At 37.5% G+C, this 17,619-nt stretch overlaps 1 protein-coding gene across 7 annotated transcripts in view; it reads right to left on the bottom strand.

Annotated features, from left to right (window-relative positions):
• Window positions 1–15,475, bottom strand: part of gulp1a (GULP PTB domain containing engulfment adaptor 1a) — a 97,506-nt gene extending 82,031 nt beyond the window's left edge. The window contains exon 1 of one of the 7 annotated variants that reach the window (XM_055215012.2): window positions 15,184–15,475. The gene's annotated coding sequence lies outside the window, so the exon portion shown is untranslated. The remainder of the gene's footprint in view (window positions 1–15,183) is intronic. The other 6 variants (XM_073854656.1, XM_073854653.1, XM_055215009.2 and 3 more) reach the window with 6 other exon arrangements.
• Window positions 15,476–17,619: the final 2,144 nt, after the last annotated feature.

Raw genomic sequence — 17,619 nt, 5'->3', positions numbered from 1 at the left:
AAATAAAGTACAATTCAAATAACTAATGCAGATTGTTTCACATATTTGATTTCTGTACTCATCAACCTAACCTTCATCAACTCTGCAATGAAAGAGTGTGCTTGCTCATGCAAAAAAGATCAATTTAAAAAGGCATTTTCAAAAATGTAAATTGAAACCTCTGTGTGTGCATATCACCCCTTTTAACCATTAGAAAATTAATACCGAACTTCAAGTGCAATGCATTTTGCATAACTCAATGGTGCTTTTTAAGAAGCAGTGCCCTCATTAATAAAGAGCCATGTAAAATGATTTAAACCATGAATGTACCTGTTCCTGAATGTTCTTACAAATAATTAATACAGTGTCTTTTTGCATGAAAAATGTGCATTGTGCATGCATATACAAATACTATTTATCAATGAGACAGAATGAAATTAAAGCACAAGAACCTATTCATTCATACATAGCATAGTGCTTGTCATATTTCATATATTACATTTTCTATAATTCATGAATCCATTTATTTTAAATGCACATTATCATTACTTTCTTACATGCACACATATAAACAAATATTCCATTTGAGTAAATGGAAAGTTGGCAAATGCATAAAAACATACAGAGCTCAGATATAATGCCAGACAAATCCCATAAAATAAATGCATGTAATTTAGGTGGAAATCTGATCACACAGGCTTTGTATAAATGAGGCTCCTGCCTTTTTACTGCAAAAGCATGACATTATACATGATAATGGTTTTACTGTTTCGAAAAATGTGATAGTGAAGTACGATTCACAGTGGTGTGCGAATTATCTAGAGTCATTTAACAGATGTGAATAATTACAGGTAATCGCAGGTCCTTCTAGAGATAGAGGGCTGTGATGTGTCACAAAACGCTTTTCGTGGTATGAAAGGCACTTGGGAGATTTTGATCATCTAGCAGGACGCAGTAAATACGCTGTAAATTTGGCTTATATCATAAAACAGTCTGAATCAATATAACACATTAAAGATCGGATAGATAAAGGAACACCTGCAGCACAAAAAACAGCTTCTGTGGAATGACATCATCGCTTTGTCACATTAGAAGAGCAAAGGTAAATTGCTTAATGTTGACAACTCAGGACTAGCTATCAACGGCTGCATAAAATCAGTGCAAATCGCATCCCAATGGCGACAAGCTCTGTAATGAAGAAAAATAAATCTCATTGGGTTGAATGAGAATGATTTTTATGGGTCTAGCTCGGGAAGAGTTTGGCACACTGATTAGGCCGCCACATAAATAACTTTAAATCATGGTAATTAGATAAACAGACCAAAGGTGCAGTGGAGAGATCTTTCTGAGATCTTGGGATTAGATGTGTTGCAATGGGAAAGATGCTGCAAACAGCAAACACATTGGTTAATTAGGAGAAAACAATGCAAAATACAAAGGCATTGGTCGCAAAACAACAAAAGTATAGGCTTGATGATGCTGTGAAAGTGCTAGGAATAAGGCACTTTTATAAAGCAAGGAGTAAGGTAAAGAAAGTTACCAAAACGCAATAAACTTCATTTTTTTAAAAACATTACCCCCAATTTCCACCGACTGCGGAAAGGCTGCGGATCCGCTGCGGAACGGCTGCGGAGTCAATCGGTTTCCATTCAAGTCAATGTGTCTATTTCCACTGACTGCGCTCCGAATCCGTCACAGCTCCGGCCATCCGCAGGCCTCCGGCACAAATACGCAGAGCTTCTATTTTTGACGGATGCCGGACAGCTCCGTAGGGCGGAGCCATGACTTTATTGCTTGATCATACCTGAATTCGCGAGAACTCGTGTTTTTTTTTTATTAAATCTTTGCAATACAAACATTACAAACACACACACACACACACACACACACACACACACACACACACACACACACACACACACACACACACAAATAAAGTAATTAATACAGAAACAACTAATAATAGACAAGAACAGAGCCAGAGGGAGTTTCAAATAAATACATTAAAGATAGAGCATAAATAAATGTTTTAGCTGCCTTCTTATTTTTTAAATTTTGGATGGATTTGATGTACTGCTCTGTCTACGCGAGATCTCGTGTTGTGATCTGGGCTGGTTTGTAAAAACGTCATAATTCAAAGGCATAATGGGCAGAGACAGAACTAGGTATCGCGCGATCATCACATGAATTTGCGAGACCTCATGGGTCCTCGTCAGTTCAGCACGCAGCCGCTCTGCAACAAATACTGGTGGGTATTGGTGGACGGCGGAGTACGGAGCCGTAACGCAGCGGAGCCGAGTTACAGCCAAAATCAGCATTGTATCTGGACAGTATTTAAATGTCAATTCTTCATTTTATGCAAAATCGGATATCCGAAGTGTTATTCTTTCATCAATTCTCCCTTTTTTCCAAACCGCGACAAACGCCAGTCTTCCTTCTCTGCAAAACGCAATACATCCGCTCAACAAATCACTGCGCACCATATGTGGATCATATGTCGATCAGCTTACTTTGTTATTTAAGAAAAAAAAACTTTTATATTGATTCAATAGATTTATGCAGAATATGCATACATACTCGTGTAAATACTCATGTAACAGTCTTTAAATAGGAAAAACATGGAAGTGTTTGGTGGCTTCTAAATTCATTCCTGTTTGGATCGTAAGTAGGGATGTTAACAAATAATCGATCTTCGATTAATTGTCGATAAAAATTAAATCTCTAAAACTTAACGATTGTTGAATAAGCAAGATCATGCACGTGTGTGCGGCACCTGCGCAAAACACATACAGCCGGGGGAAAAAAGGAAGCGAGGCTCAGAAGTTAAACTAGCCATGATCACAACAATGCTCGATGCCAAACACAAACCTGGGCTTCATAACATCATGCGAGACGAGGCTGGCAGCGAACGTAACGAAATGGCATCCGCAGTGGATCTGATGGGGTCCGATACAGAAAATGCAAATACGGTTAGCATACTGAAAGCAAAGACCCTCTTCAGGGAAGCCTGCAAGATTAGCATAGCAATGTTGCTAACGCTGCTATACACAGAGAAGGAGACCAGAAGCTGATTTTAATAAACAAATTAAAATGTAATCTTAAATTCGGACAAGAAACTGTGAAATGTAAACTGTAACTGACTGTCGTTACACTCTGAACGCCTGCAACAGATGTCAATAGTGCTGGGCGATAATTCAATAATGATAATTTTACCGATATAAAATTTCCCGATAAAACTGAAATGACAATTCGATAAGTCATCGATAATGTTTAGACTACGCACTGTGCGTAATGTTGCGCACGCACTCTTGGTTTACAAGCACAGTGTCAATTAATCACAGCGCACCATATGTGGATCATATTGATCAACTTACTTCGATATTTAAAAAATAACTTTTATATTGATTCAATAGATTTATGCAGAAAATGCATACTTACTCATGCAACTACTCATGTAACAGTCCTTAAAACATGGACGTGTTTGGTAGGGTTGGGTATCGTTTGAATTTGAACGATTCCGATTCCAATTCCGATTCCTTGTTTCGATTCTCGATTCCGATTCTTTTAAGAGGCAGGGTCAAAAATGTTTAGTATATTTTAAATGAGCTAGCTGACCAATGGTCTTTCTGAAGGAAATAGTATGACCTTCTCCATCAATTTAAATTTTATAAACTTTTGACTTTTATTGAACTTTACTATCCATTTCTCACATGGCTGTTTTCAACTAAATATCAAATCTATGAACTTGAATATAAATATTATAAATTATGAATATATTTTTACAGGGGTACACTTTCCTCAAGAGAGCTTTATTTTTGAAAACCTCATTAAAAGACATTTACACATGAGTGTATGATGCTGCTGCAGGTACTTGAACATGTTACTGTGCTCCCATTGATGGGCTAACTAACATTCGCACTCTTAGCTCGTAAATTGTCTATGAAAAAATACATGGGCTAATTTGTTAGCTCAATGTTGGCTCCAGGCATTCTTTTCAGGGCTCGCAAAATCGCTAGCCCGACGTCCCGGGGCTATTGCGAATTCCTGTCGGGTTACCAAAATGCATCTTCGCTCTGCCCGTCGGGCTATCATAGGAAAAATATTTTAATGTTTTTGCATTCTCTCAGATTTTGTTAGGTAGTATGTACGCCGTCGTCTTGTCAGTCATTACTATCCTCACGTAACAATAAGTGAAACTGAAAGCATAATTAAACCCATTATTCCTTTCGTGTTCACGTCTGAGATGCGCGCTCCTCTGCATTCCGGGTCCGCTCTTCACAAGTACGCGCTTGTTCTTGTGCTCAGCAAAAAGCGCGAAATCAAGTAATTTAAAAATAGTAAGTCCTTTTGTTTTCAAAGACTAACATTGTTTTAGCGTTTCTTTTTTCTACCAGGGATTTTGAAATTTAGCGAGCCCTCATTGTATATGTATTGTTTTACTTACTTGATACGGACTGCAGTGCAGTCACTGCGGTGCCAAGCTGGGGGTCAGAGACAGAGGAAGAGGCAGCGGAGGACGGTCGGCGCAGCGCGTCAAAGACGGGGCACACATTTATTTCTACTCAATGAACGAGGTGCTTTATTACGTTCGACGTGCCTATGCACGAAACAGACGCTTCTTCATTGGTGTTCAGCGGTTTCTTTTTCCGGTCGGCGGACTGTGAATCGAAACTAGGAATCGAAAGTTTAACTTTTGAACGATTCCGGGAAAATCGCAAAGCTAGGCCCGGTTCCAATCGGTTCTCGATTCCCAAGCCTAGTGTTTGGTTGCTTCTAAATTAATCCCTGTTTGGATCCTAAGGAATGATTGGGGGTTGCTAAATGCTAATACACTCACGATGTGCTGTACAAAGATTAAGTGCACGCATTGAAAACAGATAGGTATGTATTAATTTGTCTAAGGTGAGGTAAGAACATAGTAAAATATTGAAAAACAGTGGTGTTATCCTTTGAGTAAAAATACAGGCATGGAATGACAAAACTAATGTAAAAGTCATTCATAAACTTAATTAAGAAATTATAAACAATTAAGACATTTCTGTCCTTTAAAATAGAGGGGAGAAAGCACATTTTAAACAAACAAGATCTAAAGTTAATTGTAGAAATGCACTCAAATGAAGAGCACTGCCACTGTCTTTTCATTCACGATTATAAGGTCAATGGCAGACTGCTGGCAACGGCTTAGCTCCACTTTGAAATGTCAACAAAAATAACGCTTGCCAACTCAGGTGGAAAGTCAATGAAAGAAGAAAGATTTACAAACATAATCTTGCATGCTCAATTCACTCCAAAACACTCCTCCTGTGTCCTGAGTAACAAGAAATAACACAGACAGGAAATGTCTGATCCTATTTTTTAACTAAAAAACAAATGTATATTAAACTGAAAAAGCAATACTTTTTATACACGCAGTATTTCAAGAAACATTGATGTACCACTGAATAAACAAACCAATTGTAGTCAGCTCAAGGGTAAATCTTCAAACAGTGGCTGTACCTAGAAGCCACAAATCTAATAAGATTTATATCCCATGAGCTGTCTTATGCCCACCCGAGATGCATGAGAGCCAGAAGTACAACCAAACGCTGCAGGATACGAACTTCAACCCTATAGTCATTTGGTAAGGGCCAGAACAGTAGGAATACATTAAAACACTTCAGTGACCATAATGCTTAACCAAGTATAAATATTCAGTTTCTCCCAAGGATTGCATTTCCTCTCAGGTCAGCAAAGGTAACAACCTAATTAAGATATGATAGATTTATGGAACAGTAGCTGTGTAAACAACTGTTTGTCATAGAGTTTAAGAAATGCAATAAATGTCCAAAAGATGTAATAGGGACCATAAATAAAAACTATTCACCTCCGGCATTAGGGAGTAGGTAGTTTTCAGCCTTGTGTCTTTGCAAACCCATTTGCCTATATATTTTTTTGGAACACGTGGTGAATTTTCAAGGTAGGATATTAGAAGTAATTAAAAATAGCACCATAAAAGTGAATAAGGTAACTTTATATTAAGTTTAATACAGATACAGTATGACTCCTCAGTAGTTCTTCTTCTGCTCTCCTCAGTCACACTCAAATCAAATATAACACCTTTGGACGTGTCAAATCAGGTTTGACATCAATTCCCATTGGTTCTTGAGAGTCTTGTGACTAAATATATCTTGTGATATATAGATATATTTGGATTTACAATAGCATGAGGCAATTTTTAAGATGAACCAATCCTTTAAAGAGCAACTATCGTCCGATTCACGATTTTACATTTTCTTTGGTGTGTTAGTGTGTATTATACAACAGTTCTTTGTGGTTCTCGAATCTGATTGGCTAAGAGCTAGGGGTGTGCATTGGCACTGCCCTCACAATTCGATTCAATTACGATTCACCGGAATTCAATTCAATTCGATTCTAAGATGCATTGCGATGCATCAGAATTCTACTGTACACAACAAGGCAAATTTTTAATCAGTCAAGTGCAACTATTCTCAACAAAAACGGAAGCTTAACAGCTTTAAGACAATGACACTTATATACCTGAGATGAGAATTTACACACAGCGTAAGTCTTGTCTAGTTTCCCATTAGCTTCGTAGAATCCGGAATGTGCCTATATGTCCACTTTCCATTGAAAAGGGTGCGTTTTTATTTACCCGTCTATCACTGTCATCTCTCATCTTGATTGTTGTTGTTATGCTCCCGGAAGTAATTGAAACTTCACAACTTTATTGTCCATTCGAGGCCAGAAAATAAACAGTGACATAATCGATTATGGCACTTTGCTGCATCGATGCTGAATCGTGCATGCGCGCATTGCGATGCATTGCCGAATCGATTATTGTTGACACCCCTACTAAGAGCTATGCGATATTGTACTGATAACGGCACAGTAACCGCTTCACCTTTCATATCATTCCACCACCTAGTGAATGGAGGTCCTAAACAGGCTCATCTCTGAATGGAAAAACACAGACGCGCTGTTTTTAAACACTCTCCGTGTGTCTTATTAGTTTACTAGCTCGTAAATCAGTCGGTGAATCCCAATCGGAAGTTATTATTCCGTTAAAGATCAGCGCTCTTGGATGTTACGTTAAACTTAATGGGATTAATGTCTTGTCACATCGTGTGGACACTTGGAAAGAGGAATGTAAACACTCGGTTTTTCTTCTGGAGCTATATCTCTTATCAGAATGCGAAAACACCGTGGAACTGCAGGTAAGCACTGCAGCTTTTAAATGTGGACATTGATCATTTATTTAATCGTGACGTGACTATTAAAACATGTTATGAGAATATCGCCACTGGTATATTTATAAGCAGCAGCATATAGTACTGACAAGAACAAAGTTTAATAATAATAATCGAGTGCTCGTATCGCGTTAAGAGTAAATGGGAAACCAATAGTAACATTATATAAGTATAGTTTTATTAACTTTTACCTCGCGCCAAAACAATAACAACACAAAAGACACTAAATATGAATAAGAAAACAAGTAATAGTTTTATCATGACACCAAATACTGCTGATTTGATCTCATTTTGACCATCAAAAACAAACAAGGTGAATATCAGAGCCAGGGAATCCCTGTCAGAGATGTAGCCCAGAGAGGGCGGTGGTCAGCGGGGCGAGTCAACACTGACGTCCGCTCATGCTTTGGTTCTCATACGTACCGAATCTCACTAAGCAAACGTTCAAACAGGCGCTATCTTTACTAATCGACTGTAGATTTAAAAATTATAAATATATATTCTCGACTGAACTAATCTTAAAACTACACTTTGTGACCAAAAAACGTTAATATAAAGAAACGCCTATCCGTCCATTGAGTTATTATGAGATTCAAAGCAGCCGAAAGTGTTACCTGTCATTCTGGCAGCCCTCAAATCCGTGGCGGAAGAAGTAGTTCTCAAACAAAGAGGCTTTTAAAATAACTCCGTTGTTGTTTTCTAGTTTTCGTTTTTCAAACGTGTGCCGTCGAACTGTTGTATAAAAGCAATATCGCTCTCGGAGTCGTGTGATATAGCTCTATATCATCACGGCTGTGATTAGGCCAGAGGCACGAGGCCGTAGGCCAGAGGCACGAGGCCGTAGGCCGAGTGTGATATAGCTAATAGAGCTATATCACACTCCTACTCGAGCGATATTGCTTAATTAGTACATGTTAACGATATGCAAAAAGTACAAACCCCAAAGTAAACGATGACACAAGTTATCGTTTCCAAAATAAATCTCTTTTCTTGGACTACATCAAACACACAGATTGTAGGCAACAGTTTACTTCCTGTGATAGATGATGTAGACAAGAACGACATTATCATAATTCCTCCCGCTTGGATTCACAGCCTGGAAATTAACTCCTGTCAGCATTGCATTGTGAGCGAATCTTTCAAACATGGTAAGGAGCGTCACGTTTCCGGCTGACGTCAGAGGTATTCAGACCAATCACCACATACAGATTAGCTGGCCAATCAGGGACACAGGTTTTTTCAGATCGATGAGCTTTGTACAAAATCAGAGCATTTCAGGAAAGCAATATATCTGGAGCTACAAAAATGTACGGTATGTGGGAAATAATGTGTTTTTTACAACTGGAAACCGAACCCCAACGTCACAGGGGTCAAGGCAAATCGTACCAAAACTTACGAATGTGGTCGTATGAATCAATACGAAATATGTACAAATATGTACATCCATAAAACATGAATATTTTTCATTATAAAATAGAAAACACAAGTATAGACTAATATTTTTCTAATGTCTGGACAGGGTTTTAAGAAAATATAAACAGATGGTTCAGTATATTGGTAATAAATAAATTCTCTGAGAAATTATGTTTTAATTTAAATGTCACATCCATAACGCTGAAATGCTCTGATGAAGAAAATAGTGTTAGTCTGTGTATTCTCCTATAGCAAATAATGCTCAGTGTTGATTAGGATAATTTTACAGACATGACAGATTTATGCTTAGTTGCAATTTTAGTTTATTGTTTTCTCTATTATGGTCTTGTAGAGAACTGCAAATCAAATCATTTAAGAAGCAATAAGCAACAAAGTTATAAAATCAGCAATGAATAATCCTATAAAGTTTAAAAAAAACTCATGATACTCATGACAGAACCATTATATTCAAACAATTCACTGTCTGTACCAGTAATTAGGTCACATACATATACAGTATGTGGTCCAAGATCTCATTTGCAATTTGCTGCAGTTCTTTCAGAAGACAGATGAAAGAGTTTTTTTATAGTTAGTGAGGACAGAAATGAAAATGGGTCCGATTATGCTTTTCAACCCACTCATGAGTTTAAATCATGAGAAATCAAGAGCACAGTATCCAATGGATGACAATGGTTTTGACAAGAACTCTTTATTCCAGTAAGATATTACCGCTAAAAGCATGGATTCAACATTTTTCATGGAAGAGGAACAACAAGAGAGAAAGACCAACAAAATGAAATTACAATGTTGCTGTTGTGTGCTAAAATATGTGTTAGGCCTGCTAACAAATAATACTGTATGGTGTCTAAAGGGTTAATATAATTTCCACCTTAAGCTAGGGCCACACCAAGATAAAAAAAATCGACTATTTTACACATTTGTTCCTATAGTGTGTGTTGTGCCACTATGTGGTCAAGACAACACAACGCACCAGCAGATTAACTTCACAAACAACGCAAGTCTTGACTGAGAACACAGGAAATCTCGCAGAGATCTTGCAATGTTTCTTGTGGCCAAACGTGACTTCACAGTAAACAGACATGGCGAACAACGGGCATAAAGAAATGGCATTAATACAATGGACTGCTTTTTTACATCTCTGATATCCATCTCACTTTGGCCTGTGCCTGCTGCGCCATGTAGTTTTTATGATTTAATCTTTCATTAGCTTTCTTTCTGATTGGGTAACGTTTCGTATTAAGTGACTATCTCAGTGTTTCCTCTAGGATTTTTTTCAACTGTGGTAGCAGGGGGCGCCCATGATGATTAAAAATGTACATTATTTTTTTAAATGTAGAATATAGGCTACAGTAAACTAACATGTATTTTTTATTATATTCATGCTGTCATTTACTTTTCCTTATATTCATAGCATATTGCTTTATGTTTGATCTAAACTGTATTTTCTTAAAAAAATAGGTTTTATAGCTTCGTATGGATCTTTCATTGTAGTTTTAATGTAGTGTGCAAGTTCATGCTCGTGTTTAGCATTACAGAGCTGTTGCAAAATCACGCACAGTCCTGTATGATAATCCGCTCCGCAGTGATTGACAGAACACCCGACCAGTTATCCGACATCAGCAGCAATTTAGTCCACACTCGGCCCGTCTGACATAAAGACCCCGACCCGGTCACACCGCAAATCGCGCAGTTAAATATAAAGGGTCTTCAGACAGAGCTTAAACACAAGGCCTTTAAAAACTGTTACCTATCGGAATCGAGTCGAATTTTGGTCTTGGATGTTAGACCCACAGTTAACTCTTGTTTATTGAGTCCCGACCTGCATCTACAACGCAAATGACACATTAATATTATTACACCCGTTACATCAAATGCGTTTCACCCGCGGGTACCCCAACCCTGCTGTCTAAAACAGATGAAACAGTCTCACCGTCTGCCTCAAGTTTTTATTACGTCCTTCTCCCACGGGAATAATGTAAGTTTCCTTACAAACAGATTTGACTATTCTGCCCTACAAAGCAAAAGCGCAGTAACTACGCATTTGGTCAAAATTGAGTTAAGGGTTAAAATGGGCTTTGTGAGATCTGTTGTGTCTTGTGACAAAGTCTCCTGGTTAAATTTTGTCCCATTTCAGAGAAATGTGTGTGCCAAAATTGCAATAACATGTTTGACTGGCTGGTGTAAAAAACTTTAAAGCCATTTTTCTCAGTTTCAGTGTTTGCGTAGATACTGCACTTAGCCTTTGGAGGGCAGTATTAATGTCTTGCATTTCCATATGAGTAGTATTCAGTATTTAGCCTTTTTTGGACAAATATCTCGTCATTAAATGTGAAACTTTGTGAGTGTCGATCTGAAGAATGGAAGATTGACAGTTGAGCGGTCAGCAGCACGCTGCGCTTATAGACAGTTTCAGCAGTAACAACATAAACAAGCGGCTGTCACGGTCCGCAGTAACTTCCGGTAATAATAAATAACAACAAAGTACTTTAAACGTAGTTTATTTATATAACAAACAAAAGAATAACACATAGATTACCTAGGAAACCAAAACATTTGTTATTTTTGACGAGGCATTTGTTCAAGAGATCAGTTTAGCAACTAGTTAGACCATTAAAAAAACGAGCCGGAAGTAATGTTCGGATCCAGACGTGTATCACGTGCGTCCGATGAAACCGTCTATAGTCTATATTCTGAATAACTAATGGCCCGATAAGTTGATTATATGAGTACAGTGATTCCAAATGAATGTCCAAAAAACTCGTAATATGTTAAATCGAAAGTTTCTCGCTGTGTCCGTGCATCCGTGTATATGCGCCGGTGAACAGCATACGCGTGATGACCTTGAACCTAAAATTACCCTACATTTATTGTCATACAGATAAAAGTAAAACAACATTAGAAACTGTAAATGTTGTATTTTTATTTGTGTAAACTCACAATAAGGAGAAAACATTGTGCTTATTTAAAATCATTAAAAACATGACATGCTTTCTGCTGCTTTGGTTTTACAGCGCGTCACAAAAAAGAACAGAAACTTAAATACTTTTTTTATTAGTTTTGTCAATCTGATAATTATTTAAGCGTAACATATTTCGTGTAGGCTTATTTATTTTATTATTATTTCTCAAAACAGAGACGTAACCTAATCATCATATGTTGATTTAAATCTATTTGTGCATGAAACTAAACCCATGGGGGAAATTGATATTTTAGGCGATTTATTTATAAATGAGTGAACAACGCGAATCCAGAAAGGAATTTATTTATTTTTAAAGACAGCCGTCTGGTAGGGCTCTTTATTTTGCGAGCTGCCCCCGTGGGTTTTGTCTAGAAGGGATACAGCAAATGCCGAAAAGTTTAGGATTAGATTTGGAGGTAGGATTATTAGGATGAAAACAGCGGCTCTGGCTAAATAAGATCCAAACACAGCCTACAATCGTGTGAAATTTTGTGTTTAGAGTTGGGTTTGGGTGAAGGATTAGGACAAAACAGTGCTCATCCGGCAAGATTTCATTTGCTGTATCCCTTCTTTCCACAACCGCAGGCGTGGCGGGGATGTTTTAGGCGTGGCGGGCCGCCACGGTAGAATGTATATAACGGAAACACTGCTATCTACAGCGTGTGTGTGTGCGGTTGTCCTGGGAGTTTCCCCCACATTTCTGATTGAATTTTTGCAATTTGCGACCAGGATGGCCCCGATGTGCTTCCGAGCAGATTCAGACACTCTTACCATGGGTTTACACCAGCTGCGTTTGAGGCGTCAAATTCGCATTAAGTTTGCCGCTTGAACTTTATGAGTTTACTCGCTTCATTTGCCCGTGAAAGCCGTGTGTGAAATTCTAGTCATCGAGACATTTACACAGAAATTTGTGTCATGGGAGGGACTTCTGCGACTCTGTTCACTTCCTGTAATCATGTCACTACTAGAGGAAGCTCCTGATTGGTTAACTTGGTGCGTTTTTTCCGCAAAGTTCAAATTTTTCAAGTCACGGCAACGCTCAATCCGCACCATTCACGCGAATGAGGCGAAATCGTGTCTACCGCTCAGCGCTAATCGCCTTATGCGCGCCGCGAGACCTCCAGATGCGTGTCAACGCATCTTTACATTGACTTGACATTGAAATCACTCGCGCTTGACGCCTTTACTGCGGCTGGTCTGAATGCAGCATAAGGGGGTCACACACCGGATGAGAAGTGCCGCGCCATGACGCATCTACACTGAAAAAAAGATTCATTGAATTTACCAATTTTTTTAAGGTAAGTGGTTGCAATCACTTTATTTAAGCACATTAAAAAAAATTGTTTAAATGTACCTTACTAAATTGATTGCGACCAGTTACCTTAAAAAATTTAGTAAATTCAATGAAAATCGGCCCAAATTCAGCCTGATTATCTTGTGGTGTTTTCCTGGCTTTAGACAGCAGGACTAAATAGATTTTGATATATCATTTACATGTATATATTCAGCAGTCACATTTAAACTTGTGAAGGAACTGAACCAATGATATTGACATTGCTGGTGTCATGCTCTACCAGTTGAGCTGCAGAAAAGCAAGATTAATATAGTGAGACATGTAAAAACTGACTGGTAAGGACATTTTAGAGGACAACATTTTAAGTGGTCTTCTGTATTTAAAGCCTCATGAATCAAGCAAACCTGTTTTGCCAGGCTTCTGTGATGATTGGGTTGTAGCTTCAAAAGTCACTATGTGAGTGAGTGAGTGAGTGAGTGAGTGAGTGAGTGAGTGAGTGAGTGAGTGAGTGAGTGAGTGAGTGAGTGAGAGAGAGAGAGAGAGAGAGAGAGAGAGAGAGAGAGAGAGAGAGAGAGAGAGATTTCAGCATCACTGATAACCTTCATTTTTTTGGAACTATGAACTATAAAACTTCCAAATCAGCAAATCACTGAAAACGAACAGCTTGCACATTTAAACTCTATCTTGCAGAGTGCATTTTAAAAAGCGTATTCTATAACATAAAAGATCCTTTTAACTTCTTTGATGAAAATGAAATCAAAAGGAATATCGTCTCTACTGAACAATGAACTATATCAAGAGTTTGTAATTGAAAGTGGCTTTGTAGTCTCATTCAGTCAGCTTGTGAGACAAAAACAGTAAAAGAGGGTTTAGATCAGAAAACATCACATTAATCTACAGAAAAAAACAAGAAAAAAAATGAAAACACTGAAAAAATTTCATTACAGATACCAGCAGAACAAAGCACTAACCGAAAACCTCCAAATACAGCAATAATATTTTTTTGCTTCACTAGATTCAATTACATGGAGAAAGGCAAAATTTATATAAGGATAAATAAAAAAGTAACAGAAGTATCCCTAATGTTTCTGCAAAAAACAGCTAAAATTCTGCTATTACATGTTGTTTCAAGACTACATTTAATTGAGAGGTTATTTGGGGAACCAAAAATGTTTCAGCTTTGGCATTTTGGATTTCACAGATGGGTTCTAATTATATAATAATCTAATTATAAGATTAGGAGCATGAAAGTTTGATTTCATCTATTAATTTCACTATGATTCCAATTTTTGACATGACCTTACTCAGTCAAGATTCAATATACTTTATATTATGTTGGATTATTTTATATAGAAAACAGTACATCACAAAAAAAAAGACTTCAGATCGGTTTTCACAGACAAGGTCACATATAGCAATGCACTGCATGCATTCTGCTTCCCATTTAAATACCCTCAACAAATGCAAATACAGTATTAGAAAATCACACACCAACACATGTTGTGCTGCACAAAAGACAGTGAAGTGGACAAAGGATGCAGATCAGACTGGTGGACTTTCTGAGATTCACTAATAAATTTGCTTTTCTCAAAGCTGATCTGTTTATCTGTCTCGTTTATAAGGTAGTGTGATGCAGATTACACACTAAAAAAATGGCATCAAGAGGCATCCATGCATGAACAGACTGTTGCATGGTTGCATGACTCTACATCTCCAAAATGCTTACAACTATTGAGAACGTAAACTAACCGGAATCTGTCAGCAAGCTAGAGAAATCACCTACATGAATATCACTGCAAGCATGTACATAAAGCATGACAGACTGATACTGAACAAGATTTCAAAATTAAACGCAGACCCACAATGTATCAAACTTGAGAACCGCGATCTATCAAATGCCACAACATCGTCAGATTTGTCAATATGCTTCACTTTAAGTGCATATTTGAACACATGCAAAACCGTAAGAAACACAACATATCTATTAAACCAACAACAACGATGAACTTGTTAATTTTATTTTTTTTTAAATCTCAAAAAGATCAGACATACTTTTCGGCTCGCATACTTGCATCCATGTCGCTAAATGAACCTGCTCACGCGCATTCCATCCTCCAGTCCATAACATCACAAATCACGTCCATAGCATTAACGAACAACATAGATGTTAACATAAACAAACAAGCGTCGTCGACCATGGCTGAAGCAATCTGACAAACAAACTGCAAAAAAGAAACTTTAAAGCGTGTTTCATAAAACGACGTACTTACTTTTCAAGACTTAAAGTTTCTATTTGTAAAAGAAGCGATGCGACAGACGATCCGCGATCCGTCTCGCCTCGATTCCAAGCGTTTATTTTCCGGAGCTTAAGAACGGTTTTACTGAAAATTGGACTCCTTCACCCGTCCTGAGCGGTGGACTCACTCGCTGTGTTCTCCACGCTCACACCCTCTCATCATCCACGCACGCACACTCCGTTGGAAAAGTTTCGTGACGTCAGCTCACTCCGATAAATGCCGCCGCAGGAGTCGCGCCAACCGACTGGAAGTTTAAAGGGCCAGATGAGGGTGATGTGGACTGCAAGGATGAAAGCGACAGCCAACTGTGACACAAACAAAAACACAACCCATATGAAAAACACGGTAGTATATGTTAGCAGACTATTTACTATACTAGTAAAATGTAGTATACTGTAGTAAGCTATATTAAAGTACATAGTTCCACATACAGTAGCCTAGTATTCTGTAGTATTAACTATAGTGAATTCATAAACTAGAGTAAAATACTCTAAGATATGCTACTTTAATATTTATTATGATAATGTTCAAAAACACAACGATTTTTTACGATTCTTACTACAGTGTACCAACAAATACTAATTATACAGTATTTTTTTATGTGGTTAGCCTACTTTTACATTCCTTACAAAATTAACCATGGTTTAAATAAAAAATAAACATTAGCAGTGTCAGTGAATGAGAGGTTTGAACGTTTGGCTGGCCATAAAATTTAGATTTATACATAATTGTAATAATAATCTGCTTCAATCACACTGATTATTGAGTGGCAAGCCTTAAAAATTCCCTTGGGCACCAAAATGTTAAAACTTTTATGCAATCACTGTCTTTTCAGGAGAAATTTACAGTATTGTTTTTGGACACTTGAATGAATGGACCCATGATATGAAAATGCTGCAAAATGAATAAATAAATAATCATTTGCTTAATCAGTTTGAGAGATTTTCCTTCTTTTAAACAGGGTTGGCTGGAGTTCATAGATGACAATCAAGATAAATGGTAAATTGAATGAAAACATAGAATATCTTAATGAGAAGATAGAGCTCACTGGTATTTGCCATTGTGTTCATGAGAAAATAGTTTCAAGTCATTTTTAATGGCTTTAAGAAGGTTACTCTCCAAAAAGCATACCACAATTCCACATTGTCAGAAAAAAATTGTCAAAAATCCTCCCAAGCCATCATAGGGCAGTAGCTCCCCTTTAAAAATGTTTACTTTTTGAAATGGTGCCACCTTAGTGACAGCAAGTGATTTTTAGGTTCTAATGAGATTCAGTTGTCCACCAAAAACATTTCTGCATGAAAATATCTTATTACATTTATATAATCCATATTATAATGTAACACTGATGCGTTTTTTAGTTTCTCTGTTTCTGTTTCCCGATTGTTCACACCTGTGTCTGGTTAGCCATATTCACCGCTATGTATTCAGGCCTTCTTGTTTGCCATGGGCTTACTGTATTGTTTTTCCACTAATGCATGTGCATCTTTATTTCTTGTTTGCTTATTTAAACAGCTCTTTTTTTAAATCTAAAGCAAAACTAGTTATTAGTTTAGATCTGATAATCTGCAAAAAATTAGAGAAAATACAGAAATACAGTATAGCAAAAGAATATTATGTATTGGTAGGCACTGTAAACGTTATTTGAAAGAACAAAATATAAAGTATATCCATTTATAGTTGGGAGATTAAATAAGAAATACATTAATTGACTACGAAGTACAAACCATTTTTATCTTTATCACTTCAAAAAGTGCTGATATAAATGAATCACATCTAATAATCTGAACCATATCAGACACAAATCCATCATTCCATCTTAGTCATTTTACACAACAAGCATTTATAAATATTGACTCTCTAATAAAGACAACAGCACATACAGTAGTGTTGTTATCAAATAGCCATAAAATGTGACCCTGGATCACAAAAGCATTCATAATTTATTATATTTGAAAGTTGAATAAATAAGCTTTTCACTGATGTATGGTTTGTTAGGACAATAGAACAATATTTGGCCGAGATACAACTATTTGAAAATCTGGAATCTAACGCCCCATTCAGACAGCCAACGACAAGCATTAGCAGAGCGATGCGATCTCATTAATTTCAATGAAAACCTGGCGACTTCTGGCGACACGAGCGACAGTGACCGTTGGCGACCGTATGGGCGTGTCCAGCGACGCGAGAAAGTTAAGAAAAGTTTAACTTTATACAAATGTCGAGCGACTTTCGGGAGCGACTACCAATGAGAACAAAGCAGTGGAGTTCACGTCATCCTTCTCTCCTCAGTTACTGGCGTGGATGGTACTCATTTGTTTATGACAAGCAGATTTAGAAACGCCTCATTGAAAGAGACAAGCGACACACAGCGATAATGTCGCTGGCTGTCTGAACGAGGGGTCAAGC

This window comes from Misgurnus anguillicaudatus, chromosome 17 (assembly GCF_027580225.2).
Source record: "Misgurnus anguillicaudatus chromosome 17, ASM2758022v2, whole genome shotgun sequence".
Lineage (NCBI taxonomy): Eukaryota > Metazoa > Chordata > Actinopteri > Cypriniformes > Cobitidae > Misgurnus > Misgurnus anguillicaudatus.
This window is presented reverse-complemented; position numbering and strand designations above follow the sequence as displayed.